Source organism: Lynx canadensis, chromosome B3 (assembly GCF_007474595.2).
Source record: "Lynx canadensis isolate LIC74 chromosome B3, mLynCan4.pri.v2, whole genome shotgun sequence".
NCBI lineage: Eukaryota > Metazoa > Chordata > Mammalia > Carnivora > Felidae > Lynx > Lynx canadensis.
In genome coordinates, this window is record NC_044308.2 from 145,509,203 (window position 1) to 145,527,302 (window position 18,100).

At 61.3% G+C, this 18,100-nt stretch overlaps 1 long non-coding RNA gene across 1 annotated transcript; it reads left to right on the forward strand.

Annotated features, from left to right (window-relative positions):
- Positions 1–7,873: 7,873 nt before the first annotated feature.
- Positions 7,874–10,512, forward strand: LOC115517290. Its single transcript, XR_003969767.1, has 3 exons — positions 7,874–8,063; positions 10,042–10,171; positions 10,345–10,512. It is a non-coding gene; the product is annotated as an uncharacterized LOC115517290 (long non-coding RNA).
- The last annotated feature ends 7,588 nt before the right edge of the window (positions 10,513–18,100 follow it).

An 18,100-nucleotide genomic window follows, 5' to 3' on the forward strand; every position in this document is an offset into this window, starting at 1 on the left:
GGCTGGCCGCGCCCTGGTTCCCAGGCGGCACCCCTGGGGGCACGCACGGCGCCCGCCAACGTATCTTATTGGCACAGTAGCTCGGGTAGAGCGGCCGCTGTTCCGTTTTCCAGAGGCGGAAATCGAGGCACCACTGGGTTCGCTCTCACGTTCCAGACGCCGCCCCCCAACGCACGCGGGGATTCGCCCAAGCGGGCGGGCGTTTGCGACCCCGGGGATCGCCACCGAGCCCCAGGGTCTCCTCCCGCGACCCGCAGGGCAGGGCCTGCCCCGAAGGTGGTGAGAATTCGTGGCACCCCTGCGGACACCCGCGCCTCCCTCCCGGGAAACGGCGAGCGCTCCGGCTCGGGCGGAGACCCGCTCCTGCCGGGGCCGCTCTGGGGGTGCAGGGGCGGGCCTCCAACCCCGCCCTAAGCCCTGGGGCCACGCCGCCCCCTCGGAATCCAGCACTCCGCGCCAAACCGCCGTCTGGGGCCGTGGGGGCGAAGCCGAGCGCGCTGACACACGCGCCTGGAAGTCCCGGGGGGGGGGGGAGCCGGCGGCCCCCCCCCTCCCCCCAGGGCCCTGCAGCCCAGACACCTGGCCGAAAAGTCTGTGCCTCTGTTTCCCCATTGTGCAAAGGGCGCTACTTCCACCAAAGCCTGGCGGGGCGGGGGGGGGGGGGGCCCCGCTGGAGCTGGGGAGAGGTGCCTGGTGCCCGCTCAGGAAGCGAGTTCTTGTTACAGTTACGGAAAGAAAGGAAGCACTCAGCGTCCAAAGCCACCGAGCGCGCCTGCCTTCCCCTCCCCCCCAACCCTCCCCCACCCCCCCGGGTTCAGGCTTGGGTAGGCTCACACGCGTGCGTGGGGTGCGCGTGTGTCATGCACGCGCGTTCTCGTGAGTGTGAAGGTCCTGGTGTGAACGCGTGCTCACCTCCGTGCACGTGTCTGCCCTCGGGTGTGTGTGCGTGTACGTACGCGTGCACACGCACACGGGCACTTCTGCCAAGCCCACTCCTTAGGTGGGGAGTTGCATAAGCATTTCTCATGCGCCAGCCCCTGGAGGCGCTGGCCCCTCGGGCTTGCCCAGCCTCCCCACACACACACCCTCACCAGGAGCACATTCTCATCCGGGGTCCAGGGAAGTAGGAGGCAGCCGGTTCCAGGGGGAGGCAGGCTTGAGCCCCAAGCACAGATGTTCACCCAAGGGGTCCCAGCTGACAACAGGGCCCAGGAAGGAGGGCCAGCCCCGCATTGTCCCCAGGAAGCTTACTGGCCACAGGACAGGTGGGGGCACTCAGGATTGAGGGTCCAGGGAGGAAGTCCCACGCTTGGGAGCTGGGGATGTGGGGGTGTACGGGAGGGGGGGAGCGCTCGCTGCCGAGACCAGAAGGGTGCCCAGAGCCCCTTCCCCAGGGGATGCTGGAAAGTCGGGAGCCCCTCCCCAGAGTTGCTTCTCAGCCTCCTCCTGTCCCTGCCATGACACCTGCCCCCACCCCGGCCGGTGCCTCACCACCCCTCACAGTGACCGTAGCTTAAGGAGCAAGGGCCACAAGGCAAGATACGAGCCAAGACTTGTCCCTTTGCCCTGGGCCCAGAGACTGGGCAGGAATTGCCCCCTCCCCCAGCCCGAACCCGAGCTCAGCCCCCTGCCCAGAGCCAGAGAGGCCCCATGGACTTGCCTCGCCCACCCTGTGCCCGTGTGACCTCCACCCCGCATGGCTCCTCTGCCTCCCTACCCCTGCGCTGGGGGTGCTGGGCCGATGACCCTGCCTCCCACCCACCCTAGCCTCGTCCTTCTTGCCCCAGATTCCTCAGTGCTCGACCGTCACGGCCCACTGGCTCTGACCAGGAGGGGCAGCGCAGGGCCGGTGGCTGGACCCCAGGCTGGGACGAGCAGGGCGCAAGGGTAGACTGGGAGCCCCACACGAGGCTCCCCATTCATTCATTCATTCATTTAGCAAAGTCCCATCCACACACTCACAGACCGTGGGCCTCCCAGGCCAGTGCTTCGGTAGGTGCCACGGAGGACGGGAAAGGGTGGGCCTTGGAGGGAGGAGGGGCAGGGGGAGGCCTCCCAAGGCCACCTGGTACTAAGGTCTGAAGAGGGGTCAATGTCCCGATCTCCTGAAGGCCCCGAGGGCTGGCCTCCACCTCCCCCAGCCTGGTGGCCTGGAGGCCTCAGACTGACCACACCCCACATCTGAGCGCCCCTGGGGCCCTTGGGTCATCTGCCGGGAGCCTCGCCAGCTCCCATAGCTGGGGCTGCCCTCCTCTCGAGTTCGGACCCTGCCCCGGGCCCTGTTTCCCCTGCAACCACCCTGGGATGAGTCCGTCGGGCCCAGAGGCCTTCAGCTGCCCACAGGATCTGCTCTAAGCTCCTGACCTGGTGTTTGCAGCCTGCCCTGCGGACGCCCCAGGGGGAGTGGCACTGTCCCCAGGCCCTCCGTCTGTAGCATGCGCGAGCCCCCAGGGACGCCGCTCCAGCCCAGGAGCCCCTGTGCCCTGTGGCCCCCCCACAGCCCCTCTCCCCCAGGCCCACTCCTTCCCCTCCCTCCTCAGGTGCCTTCTCAACCTGTGCCATCATCACCGAGGACAGAGGACGGGTGGCTTCATACCACCAGTGGCCACCAGGGGGCGCTTGCTTCAGGTGCAGCGTTAGAGCGCATCAGGACCCCTGAGCTGGGGGCTGGGCTGGGCCTGGGAGCAGAGGAGAGGCTCCTGGAGAGCTCTGCCAGGTGGTCACTGCGAGCCTACTTCCCAGGCGAGGAGACTGAGGCCAGAGAAGGGGCGCGACCCACCTGGCTCTCGGGAGCCTAAGGTCTGCGTCTTCAAGGTTTCACCGAGCCCGCCTTGGATCTGCCGCGTCGCCACTACCTTGCTGTGTGACTCTGGGAAAGTCGCCTGGCCTCTCTGGGCCTATTTCTTCACCTGTGAGGTGGGGGTGGGAGGTGGGAAGGGCCGACCCCCGACCCCCCGGGCAGAGGGTGACGCCTGGCTGGTCTGCGCCCTTGGGGGTCAGGGCTCCACCCCCACCGGGCACAGCGTGTCTCTGCGGCCGTGGCCTTGCCCTGTGGGGTCCACAGGCGCTTCAGCTCTGGCCAGACGCGCGCTGACCCCTCGCCACCCCCCCAGGGAGCTCTGGGGCTGCAGCCAGACAGGCAGGGCCGCCTTCCCGCCAGAGAGCAAGTTGCCGCAGGCTGTGTGTGGACGTGTGTGTGCACGTGTGAGTGTGCCAGCATCCTGTGCTCCGCGTGATGACGCCTGCCGGGGATGGCCCCCTCCCCCTGTGGGCCCAGAGGGCTCGCTGGGGGTCAGGGCTGGGTCTCCCCCAGGTAGCGACGGCGACCGCCCCCCGCCCCTCCCGCTGCCCGGCAGCGGAGAGTCCCCACCCTCCCCAGGAACCCCCACCTCCCGGCAAGGCGGACCCCTCGCCGGTCCTGCTGAGGCCCTCGAGGGGGGGCGCGAGGGGCAAAGGCCACAGCCGGGCGGCGGAGGGCGCCGCCTACCTGGGAGCCGGCGGAGGCCTGGTTCCCACGCTCTGTGGTGCCAGTCTTGGCGCTCCTGCCCTGCCCCGCCCTTGCCTCGTGGCCACCAGGGCACCCGGCATGTGGCTGTGGATTCCGTCCCCTGGGGCCGCGGATTCCTGTCTCAGTGGGCGAGGGCGGAGGACGGCTTTCCGCCCTTTGATCCCTGCCAGCTCCAGGGAGCCGGGCGCGCCGGGCCTTGCCAGCCAGGCCACAGGGGAAGCCGGGGGGGGGGGGGCCAGGCGGGTGCCCCGGGACTTTCCTGACTCCCCTCTTCCCAGCTGGGTGGCGGTCCTGGCCCCTCACCTGTGGGCCCGGGTCTGTTCCCCACCCGCAGCCTGTCAGTGCCACAGCGCTCTGCCCCTCCCCCAGCCTGCCCCCACCCCGGGGTGGGGGGGGACCTGGCCTTGACTCTTCCCTACCTGCCAGACCGCCCTCTGATCACCTCCCACCTCCACGTCCCCTCTTGAGACCCCTGGGGCGCCTCGTGTTGGTCAGGGCTTTGGACCACCCAGTACCAGGAGGGGCCCCGGGACGTCCGGGGCCTCATCCCTGATGGCAGGGGAGCCAGCCCCGCAGGAGACCACAGGCCTCCCCTCTGCTGTGCTTGCTTCCTGACTGGAATAGCCTCCCTGAGCCTGTGACAACGGCCCATTCACTCCGTGCACCCCGCGTCACTGCCGCTGAGCACCCCTGACTCTGGAACGAGGGGCCGCCCTCTGAGCCTGGGTGAGAGAGCGGAGGCTCAAAGCCCCAAGCAGGTCGGGTCTCATCAGGGGCTCCTGAGGGGCAGAGGCCCCAGCAGGATGGCCAGGCTCCGTCCTAGGTCTGCTCACCTGCCGGATGGACGTCGGCGCCAGCTGGCATCCCCCCTCCCCCAGAGGCCTGTCTGAGACCCGCTCCATCCACCCCTTGCTGCCCGGAGAAGGGACCCCAGCAGGGCACCACCTGCGGAAAGGGGGGCGCCCAGGCGCCCCGAGCCGAAGGAGCCTGGCCCTTGGGGAACCTTCCCGCCCACGTCTGGGCCCTGCGTGTGTCTCAGCGGGACTCAGGCTCTGTTCCACTGCCCACCTGGTCAGGCCTCGCTCCCAGGCCCTGCCAGAGACCTGGGGTGTCCTTTCCCAACGGGGTGCCTTCCCCTGGGGATGTGGGAGAGGGGCGGAGCCGGGCCAGGTCCTCAGGTCTACAAACGGGGAGTGCTTCCTGGAGGAGGGGGCAAGGCACGGTCCCCTGGGTGCAGGCGCGCGTTCTTGGCAAAGCCTCCGCCCAAGTGGAAGAATGGAGTGTGGCAGGACCCACGGGGTGTCCGGAGCCTTCCACGCGCCCGGGGCAGGGCGGGCGGCCGAACGCGCCTCCGTGCCCGGCTTCCCGAGCGTGTCGCTGCGGGCCCGGCGGCCGCCCCCGGCCCGCGCCCCGCCCCGCCCCGGCCCCGCGCGCATTCCTGCATTCCTGGCGGGGCAGGGAGCTGCGGGAGGGGTCTGCGGGCCGGGGGCGGGCCGACGGACGGCCCCGGGGAAGGGGTGAAGCCGTCCCGGAGCACGCCCCCCCCCCCCCGCCACAACCCCCCCCTCCGCCACAACCCCCCCCAGGGCGGTGGCCCCGGCGCGCTGGGGGGTGGGACCTGCGGGGGCGGGCTCGGGGAGGGGGGAGGGGGGGTGAGCGGGGAGGGCCCGAGCGCGGAGGCGGGGGTGAGGCGCCCCGCGTGGTCAGGGAAGCAGGTTGGCGCGGGGCGCGGCGGGGCCTGGGGCGGGAGGTGAGAGCTGGCCGGGGGCTCGCGACGCTGTGTCGGACCGGCTGACCTTCACCGCTCAGCCCCGCCTCCGGGCCCCTATTAATTCATTTAACACCTAGCTGCCGGCGCCCCGGGTCCGCTGGGAGCGCACCCCTCCTGCTTTCGAGGGCCGTGACTCTCGCGGAGGTCGCGGAGGGCTGGGGAGAGCGGGACGGACCCGGGGCCCTGGGGGAAAGTGAGGGGCCCCCCAGGGACGGCTGGGCCTGGGGGTGGGCTGGAGGGCCGGCTGGGCCGCGGGCAGCGTCCTCCCGGCCCCAGGCGGGCCCTCACTCCTAGGCCCGGCTCACCTGGGCAGGAAGTGCTCTGAGGGCAGGGGGAGTCCGGTGGGTCTTAAAAGGCACAGGACAGGGCTCCCAGGAGCAAACAGATCAGCAGGAAAGGTGCCCCCCCCCCGCGCAGAATGTAACTGTGGACGTCAGCATGGAGGAGGCTGGGCTCCAACGCGGTCCTGAGGGAAGTGGGGAGCCACAGAGGTGTTTGAGCAGGGGGGACTGACATCGTCAAGTGTGAGTTTTAGGAAGACCAGCCCAACAGACATGGAGAGGGTGGGGTGTACAGGGTCGTAGAATAATCCATCTTTCAGGTTGGACCAGTTTTTACTGAATAAATCTCCTACTGTTGGGTATTAAGGTGGCTTGCAGATAATTCTGCAGTGAAAATCACTGTCCATCACTGTTTGAATCTTGAGTCATCAAGACAGATTTCTAGAGGTGAGTAAGGACTCAGTGCTCTTCCGCCGCGGCTGACAAAGCTGTGCCAGCCTGACACCCTACTAACGGGACCCCTGGAGGCACACAGCTTCCGCTGGCCTCTCCCCAGCCTCTTCTGTCTCTGGGACCCGGCACCCTCCTGGGTGACCTGGTGGAGCCCCCAGTTTGTGCCGGGGACTCCTGACCCCCAATGGGAGTACCAGCCAGCCTCGGGACGCTCTCAGGATCCTACCCACAGGCCCCATCACTCAGCACCCCCTTCACTCCGTCCTCTGACCTCAACCTCCTACACTCCAGTCCCCCTCCTCACCTGCCCCCTCCCCTTGCTGCTCCCCGAAGCCCCCTCTATTTTGGCCGCCCGCCAAGAGACATCTGACAGTCTGCCTTAAAGCCGGCAGTAGCTCCCCAGAGCCCCCAGATCAAACTCGAGTTCCCATGGAGCCCCTGCTCAGCAGCGCCCCCTCCGGTGCCCACCCTTCCCTTCCCCTGCCAGAGCTCAGGCGTGGCCTCTTGTGCAAAGCCCGTCCGGCCGCCGCCCTCCTCTGCCTCCTTCCATGCTCACACATCCCTGGCATGCTCCCCCCACAGCCCCACACCTTCTCCCTGCCCCGGGCCCAGGCTGCCTCCGAATCACTGAGAAACCCTCTGGCCGCCCCAGGGCCTGCCGCGTCCGCACGTCCCATGTCTGAGCCCAGGGCAGAGGGAGAGTCTTCACCAAAGTCCACAGAACGGGACCCTGGGCCAGGGCCGGGCCCTTGGCTGGGCGCAGCACCCCAGAGAGTTTTCGTGACTGGCTGGGTGTCATGCGGCAACTCCAGGGTCCACGTAGCTGAGCAGAAGGGACCACCCCCTGGCCTGCCTGCTCCAAATGCCCCTGGGAGTTCAAGCCCCTACCCCACCCCCGCTCTTTAGGCTCAGGGAGGAGCTGACTCCGGTTCTTCTGCAGGGTCAGCCCCAGGTCCCCCAAACCCACCGCACGCACACACACACACACACACACACACACAGAAGCTCGGCTGAGCCAGGCCGTGGGTGGGCATGCTCCAGCACGCCCTGGCATTCCTCACAGGCTGAGAAGAACCCAGGCAGGCCTGGTCACCACCCGGATGTCTCTCTCAGGAGTTCAAGCCATGAAGGGCTGAGCAGAGAATGCCAACACAGCCCGCTGACCCGTGACCGGCCACGTGGGGTAGAGGGGCCAGGGCCTCTCGTTCCTGGAGAGGCCAGTATGGGAGTGGCATCCTTAGGAAAGGCCAGGTCCCAGCACCCATGGAGGCTGGTGCTGGGGTCCAGGGCAACTCAATCCGGCCGTGGGCCAGCGGGGATCAAAGACAGACCCAGAGGGACCATGACGCTAGCAGAGCAGAGACCTGCTCCACTGCTCAGAGCCTCCGCAGGCGTCCAGACCCACAAGAGTGAGGGTGCTAGACCTGGCAAGCGCGGGCCTCACAGCCCGGCCCCACCCACACACGTGGCAGACAGATGGCGTTTATTCCAGTCTCCTGTTAAGGCCTGGAAGGATGGTTCAAGTTTTGGGGGCTTTTAGGGGGATTCCCTCCATAAAGGACTCGTGGGTTCCCAATTAATTCCGGAATATCATATATATATATATATATATATATATATATATATATATATATATGTATTATATATATATATATATATATGGGTTTTTTTTAGATTTTATTTCAAGTAATCTCCACATCCAACTCAGGGCTTGAACTCATCACCCCGAGATCAAGAGTCTCGTGCTCTACTGACCGAGCCAGCCAGGTACCCCATACATATATTTTTTAAGTAACATTTTTCCTGTTTCTTTTTGTCCAGTGACTTAGGGGAACCCTGCTTACTGTTTTTTATCAAAGCAGCCCTGTTGAACTCAGAATGGTACTAGTAGTTAATCTGTTGCTTATTTTGTCATTTCAGTGTGAGTTATCACGTTATCTGAAAATACACGACGTTGTAATTTGGTCTCCCTCCATCTAGTCCCTCGATTGCTGATTTCTTTTTCTTGTCTTATCACGTTGGACATCCAGAATAACACTGAACAGAAATTGTAAGAATAAACGCTCTTATGTTATGTGTAATGTGTTTCTGTTACATTTGCCAGGTTTGGCTGTGACAGCACTTGCACATTAGGGAAATTCCCTCTGGTTCTTATTTTCTAAGTTTTTTGTTGTTGTTTTTTAAATAATGAGTATGCATTAAACTTTGTCAAATACTTTAATCTGCATCAATGTAAGAATGATCTGACTTTCCTTCTTTAACCTGGTGAATTGCTGTGTTAAATCTTCTAATTTGAACTACGCCTACATTCTTGATATAAAGTTTGTGTGACCTTAACACACCGTTGGATTTTAGTTAGCTAGTACTTTAAGGGTTTCTTTGAGATTTTTTAAATGTTTACTTTGAGAGAGAGAGAGCACACACGAGTAGGGGAGGGACAAAGGGAAGGAGACAGAGGATCCAAAGTGGGCTCTGCACTGACAGCAGAGAGTTCAATGCAAGGGTCCAAGTCACAAATGGCAAGATCACGACTTGGGCCAAAGACAGACCCTTGACCGACTGAGCCACCCGGGTGCCCCAATACTTTAGGATTTTTAAAACTGGTGTAGAATTCACTGATCGAGTGCTTCCTAGACTATCTCTGTACTAGCTTCATAACATGGGTTGGACCACTTTTCTCTCTTTCTCTTTTTTGGAACACTTGTATGTCATATGGGTTATCTGTCCCCAAGGATTTGGTGGATTTCATCCGTGGTACCCGCAGGGTGGGGGCTTTGGGAGGCGTGTGTGTGCTGGTGGGGAGGTTTGGCTATTATTGTGATTGTCAAATGATTATTAGACTCTTGTGGCTTTCTATTTCTTCTGGTCCCAATTTCAGTATTTTAAATTTTCTATAACTCCAGGTTTTCAGATTTATTGGTGTGTACTTTTTACAAAATGTTTCTTACAGGGGTGCCTGGGGGACTGACTCCTGATTTTGGCACAGGTCATGGTCTCACGGTTCATGGGATCGTGTCCACGTCGGGCTCTGTGCGGACAGCTCAGAGCCTGGAGCCTGCTTCACGTTCTGTGTCTCCCTCTCTCTCTGCACTCATCCACTCACACCCTGTCTCTGTCTCTCAAAGAATAAATAAATGTTAAAAAAAATAAAAAGCAATAACTCTCATACAGCTATAGTTAATTCTCCCTTTTGTCCTACGTTTTGTTGTTTCTTTTGTTATTTGCCATCAGTCTTGAAGCCAGCTTTGACTTTCTCACTATCTCTTTTCTGTTTTTGTCTTTGTTCCATCGTAGTCTGTATCTTTATTGTTTCCTTTCTTCTTTATTTCTAACAAAGCTATACAGTTGTTTCTTTTTTTTTTAATTTTTTTTTTCAACGTTTATTTATTTTGGGGACAGAGAGAGACAGAGCATGAACGGGGGAGGGGCAGAGGGAGAGGGAGACACAGAATTGGAAACAGGCTCCAGGCTCTGAGCCATCAGCCCAGAGCCCGACGTGGGGCTCGAACTCCCGGACCGCGAGATCGTGACCTGGCTGAAGTCGGACGCTTAACCGACTGCGCCACCCAGGTGCCCCATACAGTTGTTTCTAATACTATTTAAACGTGTCCCACAAATTTTACATTGAAGCTCCTTTATTCTTAAATTCTATGCATTCGGGGATTTACTTTATGAATTTCTCTTCAACCCAATCACTACCGAGCACTTTAAAAAAAAAGTTTCTGAATGTGGCTTTTTTAAAAATTTTTTTAAGGTTTATTAATTGTTCAGAGACAGAGCATGAGCAGGGGAGGGGCAGAGAGAGAGGGAGACGCAGAGTCTAAAGCAGGCTCCAGGGTCTGAGCTGTCAGCACAGAGCCCGACGCGGGGCTTGAACCCACGAACCGTGAGATCATGGGCTGAGCCGAAGTCGGACACTTCACTGACGGAGCCACCCGGGCGCCCCTGGAATGTGGCAGTTTGAAAGCCATGGTTTGGTTACTGGTCTCTTGTTTTGAAAATTATATTGTTCTTGGTTTCTTGCGTAGGTAGTAAATGCGCCCGGTGTTGGATCCACGGGTTAGAGTCGGCCCCCGCTGCCCTGCTCCAGACAACTTGTCCCCTCCTGGAGCCGACCAGCCCCACAACCTCTAATGCCGTCTTCTGAAGACACCCTCGGTACGACCAACACGGCAACACTTTCTCTGCCTTGTCTCCCTGCCCTCGTCTGTCACACAGTCCCCAGCCGTGGTTGGCGGCTGTACCGCCCAGGCTTCCCTGCAGCCAGGAGCTGCTCCTGGGCCCGGGACAGGACAGAGAAAACATTTGCTTTTCCGTCACGCATGGGACAGGTGCGGCTGAAACTGCCTTTCCCTTCTCCTTTCCCTCCTTGAGCACGGCCACGACTTGGGGAGAAGAGGCAGCCGTCTTGTAACAACGAGGCAACGAGGCCGAGGGGAAACGCCGGGCTGCCGGGAGACCACTTCCTCTGGGCCTCTTGGGGGGAAATAAACCGCTATTTGTTGACATCACGCTAAGTTCGGTTTTCTTTTGCTTGAAGCCAAACCTTTTATAAATTTCCAACACACACACACACCTCACAGATGATCGCATATCGTACCTTCAGCACACTGGTTTCCTTCACGTGTCCGTCAGTCTGGGAGACGGCCCTCTATCAGTCCCTAGAAGGCAGCCTTGTTCGCGGTGGCGACGTCAGCCGCTATACGTGCGCCACGGTTCGCTGAGCCGGCCCGCTGGCCTTCGGAGACGTGTCCGGCCTTCTGCGATTGCAGACAAGCCTCCACCGAATGGATCGCACACGTGCTTCATTCCACACCTGTGAAGTCACATCCGTGAGGTACATTCCCGGGCATGGAGACTGTTATCTTTAGGACGCCCGGTCTCCTGACCCGGACCGTGCCACATCCCCGTGTGTGTCCCTCAGTGCGGTATGCGTCCTCTTACTTTGGATCTTAGGAGTTTCTTGTTAACCTTATTCCTGGGCACTGTCACCAGGTAGCACTCTGGCCACCGGGACCTTCCCTCTCAGGACCCTTCCTGCAAACAAGCTGGTTTTGTAGAGACCAGGCCAATAATTACGTTGCTTTTGTCGCAGCCACAGCACCGAAATAGAGTTGGTGATAGAATCTAAGTCGAGGGGCGCCTGGGTGGCTCAGTCGGCTGGGCGTCCGACTTCGGCCTGGGTCAGGATATCGCTGGTCCCGAGTTCTAGCCCCACGTCGGGCTCTGGGCTGACAGCTCGGGGCCCGGAGCCTGCTTTGGATTCTGTGTCTCCCTCTCTCTCTGCCTCTCCCATGCTCATGCTCTGTCTCTCTGTCTCTCAAAAATAAATAAACACTAAAAAAAAAAAAAATCTAAATCGATCCTCCTGGATTTTCCAGATATTTAATCGTATCGTCTGCAAAAACTAATACTGTATTTCCTTCTTTGCAGGTTTTAAAAAGATTTTATTTTTTAAAGATTATTTTATTTATTTATTTATTTAAAAGTTGATTTATTTTTGACAGAAACAGAGTGGGAGCATGAGTGGGGGAGGGGCAGAGAGAGAGGGGGAGACACAGAATCCGAAGCAGGCTCCAGGCTCCGAGCCGTCGGCACAGAGCCCGACGACGCGGGGCTCAGCCCCACGAATTGCGAGATCGTGACCTGAGCTGAAGTTGGACGCTTAACACGCTGGGCCACCCGGGCACCCCTTCCCTGTTTTTTTGTCTTGAGTTCCTTCCGGGGTACAGAGGGTTGGAACCAAACCACAGGCCGGCAGCCTCACGGGCTGAGGAAGCGACATCAGAGTGCAGTGCTGCTGGAGGGGCAGCAGGCGGAGGACAGGAGGCAGCTTCGCGCCGTAAGGGCATGTGGTGGGAGCCTGATGCCAGGTCCCTTGCGGGGCGGGGGGGGGGGGCTTTTCCCCACACCCCGCGACACGCCCCCCCCCCCCCCCAGTAGCTGGATGTCCCGCACCCAGCTCAGTTCAGACCACCTGGAGAGGCCCCAAGGGTCGCCCCCTGGCCCTCGCTTCCGAGGCCGTTCCACGTGCGGGTTGTCACCCGTGCTTCCGACCCACTGGCTGTAAATCAGAGGTTCTCGTGGCCCTTCCTTGGGTTCGGTTAACTTGCTGAGTGGCTCAGAGAACTCAGGAAACCAGTTTATTGCGACAGGCGTTGAAGCGCGCAGAGCAACAGCCGGATGACGAGACGCGTAGGGACCCAGCGGCGCCCCGTGCGCGCGGCACCCGGGGCGCGTGGCGGGCAGGGTTCACCCACCTGGAAGCTCTCGGAACCCCGTCCCCTTAGGCTTCCCGGAGCTTTCCTTCCGTGGGCTGGCCTGGTTAGATCACTGGGTGACAGATCCAGCCGCTGTCCCCTCCCCAGAGGCCGGGGCGGGAGGAAGCCGACCGCCGCCAGGCAACCAGCCCCCACCCAAAGTGGTTTCCAGAGCCACCCCGTTACCATCACAGGAGGCGCCTCCCCGGTCCCCCTCGCGGGGCTTCTAGGGCTTCTGGAGCAGGTGTCAGGGATGCGGACACAGCCAAACGCGGATCTGTCATCTTGTAAATCGCGACACGCAGCGCCTGCGCGTGGCGGGCGTTCTCCAGGCTGTACCGTGCAGGGAAGCAGGGACACAGGGCCGTGGGCTGAGAGGCGGGAGGGGGGCGGCGCAGGGGTGTGGGCCGAGCCGGGGACACAGGGCTGGGCGACACTGTGTGCTTGCCCAGCCAGAGGGAAGCGTCCCCGCTGGGCACCTGGGGAGATCAGGTGAGACCCCAGCAAGGCCAGGGTTTAGGAATAAGGAACACACTCCACAGGAAAGGCCACGACATACGACCAAGAACAAACGCGGGACAGCCCCACCCTTCAAAGCACCCAGCCAAGCCTGACGTGACCAGACAGTCCTCCGGGACTTTAACTGCCGTCCAGAGCAAAACAACGTCTTTTAAAAGATGGTCCCATCGTCGAGACACCTTTCGACATAACAATCACCGTGTCTGGAACACAGTAAACAACGACCAGATGGAGAAGAAGTGTGAGAAGGCGACCCGTGATCAAGGGGGACAAAGTTGATAGAAACAGAGTCTCAGGTGACCAGATTCTGCAGCCCACAACTTTATTTTTTTTCAACGTTTGTTTACTTTTGAGAACGATCGAGCAGCCAAGGGGCAGAGAGAGGGAGGGAGAGGATCTGCAGTGGGCAGATCGACGCGGGGCTCGAACGTACAGACCGTGGAGATCACAGCCTGAGCCGGAGTCGGAGGCTCACCCGACTGAGCCCCCCAGACGCCCCGGTGCACTTGGATTCCTAAACCTCCTCGGGGATCTGTTATAATTATAATTATGAATGATAATACTTTCTCAGAAAATGCTGTTTCAACCAGGCTTTACATGTTTGCTTGCTGTTCATCAAATGGTTCCTTATCACGGAAAACAAGTTCTACACCTGTGACACTTTTTCTCTTTCTCCCTTTTCTGTGCACTTGAACTTTCTCCTTTTCTTTTTATTAAATTTTTTTAAACGTTTATTTGTTTTTGAGACAGGGAGAGACAGAGCATGAACGGGGGAGGGTCAGAGAGAGGGAGACACAGAACCGGAAGCAGGCTCCAGGCTCCGGGCTGTCAGCACAGAGCCCGACGCGGGGCTCGAACGTACAGACCTTGGAGATCACGGCCTGAGCCGGAGTCGGACGCTCACCCGACTGAGCCCCCCAGGCGCCCCTCTCCTTTTCTCGACTAGGCCTTCTAACTTGCCTGTGATTTTTGCCCCCAAAGGGTTAGCTCTTCTGGTTTTCAGAGCCATTCATGTTTGCTTTTGTCTTTACCGCCTGGCCCTCCCCAAAGGTTTGCCCCCCATCCGCCGGCATTGCAGTCAGCGCGCCCCTCCACCCGCCACCTGGAGAGGACGCCCGGAGCTGTCCCCAGCCCCCTGCGCCTTCCCCGCCAGGGCCCTCGGGGCCTCGCTGACCGCAGGCACGCCGCGGGGGGTCCTCGTGGGACCAGCATCGGGAGACCGGGGACCCCTTCCTCCCTTACTGTGGATTCCTGCCTCCCTCTGAGTCGTGCCCGGCCCTGCCAGTCCCCCGGCCTCAGCCAGCGGGTGCCCGTGGGCTCAGGTGTCCGTCAACCACCCTAGAAGGTGAGGGCACCCCCAGCTTCTGAGCTAAAACGTGGAATTCTAAATCCCTTGTAACCGCACGCATCTCGAAAGAAGCCGTCGGGTCCACATGCTCACTGGCCTGGGACTTGCAGAAACCTCGGCCCTGGTCACCCGACCGTTAGGTGACAGATCTTGCAAATCTTTTGATGTGTAAGCCGTCTTTTCCCCAGTTAGGTTTGTGCTTGTCCCCCGGGGCCTGCCGGGATCGGTTCGGATTGCAGACTAGGGAGCGGAGAGGGCGGCCCGCAGAGCAGCCCGCCCCCCCCAGGTGGGGTGGACGCGGCCAGCACGGCGGGACCAGGCCCTTCGAGGGACCCGGGGCGCTGTTCCCGCTCAGCACGATTATCCTGCCGTCCTGGCGATCCGAATCTTCTTCCCTCCCAGTTCTGGGGTCCTGCTCTGTCCCGCCAGGGCCCCAGCCTTCACAGAGGGGCCTGGGGAGGGACGTCAATCCCGCGTGTGGGAACCGGCAGCCCCCAGCCCCGATGATGCTCGTCTCCCTTGGGAGTGCATCGGCGCAGCGGCCACGAGAGACCAGAGACCCTTGCGGTGCCTCTGGACTCCTGTTCTCTGACCGGTCCTTGAGCTCAGAGTCCAAAACCCCCGATCACATCACATTACGTCTTAGACCGCAGTGCAGGCCCGGGCCGCTCGCACCGCCGAAACACACGTTTCTGGGTACTTCGCTCCCGGTGAGCAGGGGGGCCACCCAAGGCCGAAGTCCCTTCCGCCACCCGTGCTGTCGGGGCCAGGAGTCAGTCTCGGGGATAGAGCTCTCCTGGCATGGGGTGTGCAGACCGTGGAAGCTCGGAGGGACCTCGGCTGAGTCTCAGAAGTGGCTTTCAGGACCCACGGCCGGCTTGGCCCCGTGCTGGAGTTCACGGTGCTGGAGTTCACGTGACCGCAGACACCCGAGGCCCCCCTCAGGCGAGGCCTTGCTGCTCCCACAGAGACCAGCCTCGCGGCTCGCTTGACGGGAGAGCTTGTCCGAGGGGACTGCCACTGTTGCTCCCATTACTGGGGAGCTGCCCCCGGAGTGCAAGTCCTGTCTGGAGGCTGGGGAAGGACGGCCGTGCTCCAGCCCCAGGCCGGTCAGCCGCCGGGCCCGTGTGTGAGGCCGCCAGGAACGGGCCGGACCCCGGCGGGCCCCCAGTCCCCTCAGACGCCTTCGGGGACACGGATGGCAGAGGCAGGGGCAGCCTGGCCACAACTCGGGGAGAACCGCTCCCGGAGCCAGAAGCGTCGCCCCACAGAACACGAACACGTGAACGGCTGTTGTTTTAACCCACGGGTTCCGGGGGGCCTATTACACACGCGGGGTGATTGGGGCCCCTCAAGGAGGCTGCGGTTCCTGCCGCACTTGGGAATTTGGGGAACCAGAAGACGCAGCCCCACGTTCAGCTCCGGGACCCCGCCGAGCCAGGACCAAAGGCCGCTAGATGGAGGCCCCACGACCTGGACTGTCGGGGTGAGACTCGGGCCTGTTCCCACGGCCACAGAAGAGCGTCCCCGCTCGGGCTCGCGCGGGAAACGGTGGCAGCCGCGGGAGGGCCGCCCCACCTTGCTTCCCTTTCCAGCGAAGGTCGAGTGCCTGGGTGCCCACGGGGGCCAGGTACCAACCACACCCACCGTCCACCGGAGAGGGACCAGACGCGCACTGGACCGTCTGCCGACTTCACTCGAGGGCCTCGTTTGGTCCCGGCTGGGGCGGGGGGGGAAGGGGGGGGAGGAACCATCATGAAGTGAATGGCCCCCGGAGCCACAGAGAGAGGCCACAGACCTGACCACTTCGGATCAGCCAAGAGCCACAGGCACCAGCCGGGAAACAGCGTGCAACACACAGCGGAGCGACGGGTCTGACCACACGCGCCTAACACTTCCGTTCAGAGGAGGAAGCCGCAGTTGACCCTGAACTTGCGGAAATGTCTGCAACACACACGGTGGGAGAGTGGGCAGGTCTGAGCATGTGCACGTGAGAAACGCCTCACAGCAAAGCTTCCCGGACAGACACAGCCGGTCAGTTCACGGGCCGCGGTGAGCAAACAAGGTCACAAGCTTTGTCCTTCGTCGGAGCCCCGCCCACTCACGCGGCCGGGACCTCTCCGCCCCGCGGCCAGCTTTCCCCGGGGCACGGCCTCCGCCCGGCCCACGTCTCCAACGTGCCCACTCTTGCCCTGGTGCCCCCAGGGCGACACAGCCGCCCTCTGAAGCGGTTCAGCGGCAGCAGAGCTGGGGCACCGCGAGGGCACAGCCTGAGCCCGTGTCATCCTGCTCCGGGGGGACTGGCCACGCTGGGTGCACTCAGGCGAGAAGGGCTGGGGTTCTGTTTATAGCCCCAGCACGCAGCAGTGATGAGTTTTCTTAATGTTGATTCATTTCTGAGAGCGAGCGAGCACGTGAGCTTAGGAAGGGCAGAGAGGCCGGGGGAGAGGGAGAGAGAGAATCCCAAGCAGGCTCCACACTGTCAGCACAGAGTCCGATGTGGGGCTCGAACCCATGAACCGTGAGATCATGACCTGAGCCGAAACCAAGAGTCAGACGCTTAACCGACCCAGCCTCCCAGGCACCACCCCCCCCACAAATATTTTAATTGCCTTTCTTAGTTAGGAAAGAAAACTATTCCACGTATATGCTTTTGATTAGCACTTAAATATATAAATTTAGTCTTATAATATGTTAATCTGTCATGTTTCATTTTTTTTTTTTTTTTTTAAATTTTTTTTTTCAACGTTTATTTATTTTTGGGACAGAGAGAGACAGAGCATGAACGGGGGAGGGGCAGAGAGAGAGGGAGACACAGAATCGGAAACAGGCTCCAGGCTCTGAGCCATCAGCCCAGAGCCCGACGCGGGGCTCGAACTCACGGACCGCGAGATCGTGACCTGGCTGAAGTCGGACGCTTAACCGACTGCGCCACCCAGGCGCCCCATCATTTTTTTTTAATGTTTATTTGTTTTTGAGAGACAGAGAGACAGAGCACGAGCAGGGAGGGGCAGAGAGAGGGGGACCCAGAACCCGAAGCAGCTCCAGGCTCTGAGCTGTCCGCACAGGACACGATGCGGGGCTCGAACTCGCAAACCACGCGATCATGCCCGGAGCCGAAGTTGGACGCTCAACCAGCTGAGCCGCCCAGGCGCCCCGAAGTGCTGAAATTTTTGAATAAAATAGTAGCAAAATGCATGGCTAGGAGGGATGACAGCGTGAACGGCCACCTGGAGCCCGTGGGGACAGGGCCATCGGGCCCCGCGTCCACCTGGGGCTGGAGCTGAGTTCCTGCCCAAAGCCGGCCCGTGAGGTTCTTCCCCTCAGGAAGGGGTCAAAGAGAGGTCACAGGTGCCAAGCGGGAAGGGGGGGGTCCTTCCAAGCCGGCACAGCGTCCCTGAGAACGCCGTGTGCTCCCGGCAGCCTGTGCACGCGTTGTCCGCGGCCGGCTCACACCGCATTCAGAGACCAAACCCATGCTGAGGACGGAAGCGCCATCCGGGGGCCGTCTTCCCGTGAGGCAGGCGGGAGGCCGGGGACGCCTGTCAGTGCTGCCCTGGCCGTGGGCCCTCGGCCGCTTCCATGACCTCTCTCTCCGCCTTGGTTTCTTACTGCGCGAAGGGAGCGGTCACTGTACCCCCAGCGCGGCCGTCGTGCGGGCGGGCCACGAGGACCCGAGTTGCCCTGGGAAGGCTCGGACCAAGGCCCTGTTAGCCCTTCTCGAGTGCTGGTCTCCGAGTCGGCCCTTCCCAGAGGAGGCACTGAGGCCCTGAGGGGGCAGCCAGGGGGCAGGAGGGGTCCCCCAGCCCTCCTCTCCACCGGCGACCTCGGGTCCTCCCAGCCGCCGCCCACCTCCGTCAATGACCGCGACCTGACCAGCCCGTGCCCCCATTTCTTGGATGACCACCCTGGGCGTTCCAGGGGACTTGTGTCCCCCGGGCACGCCGGGTCTTAGTTCTG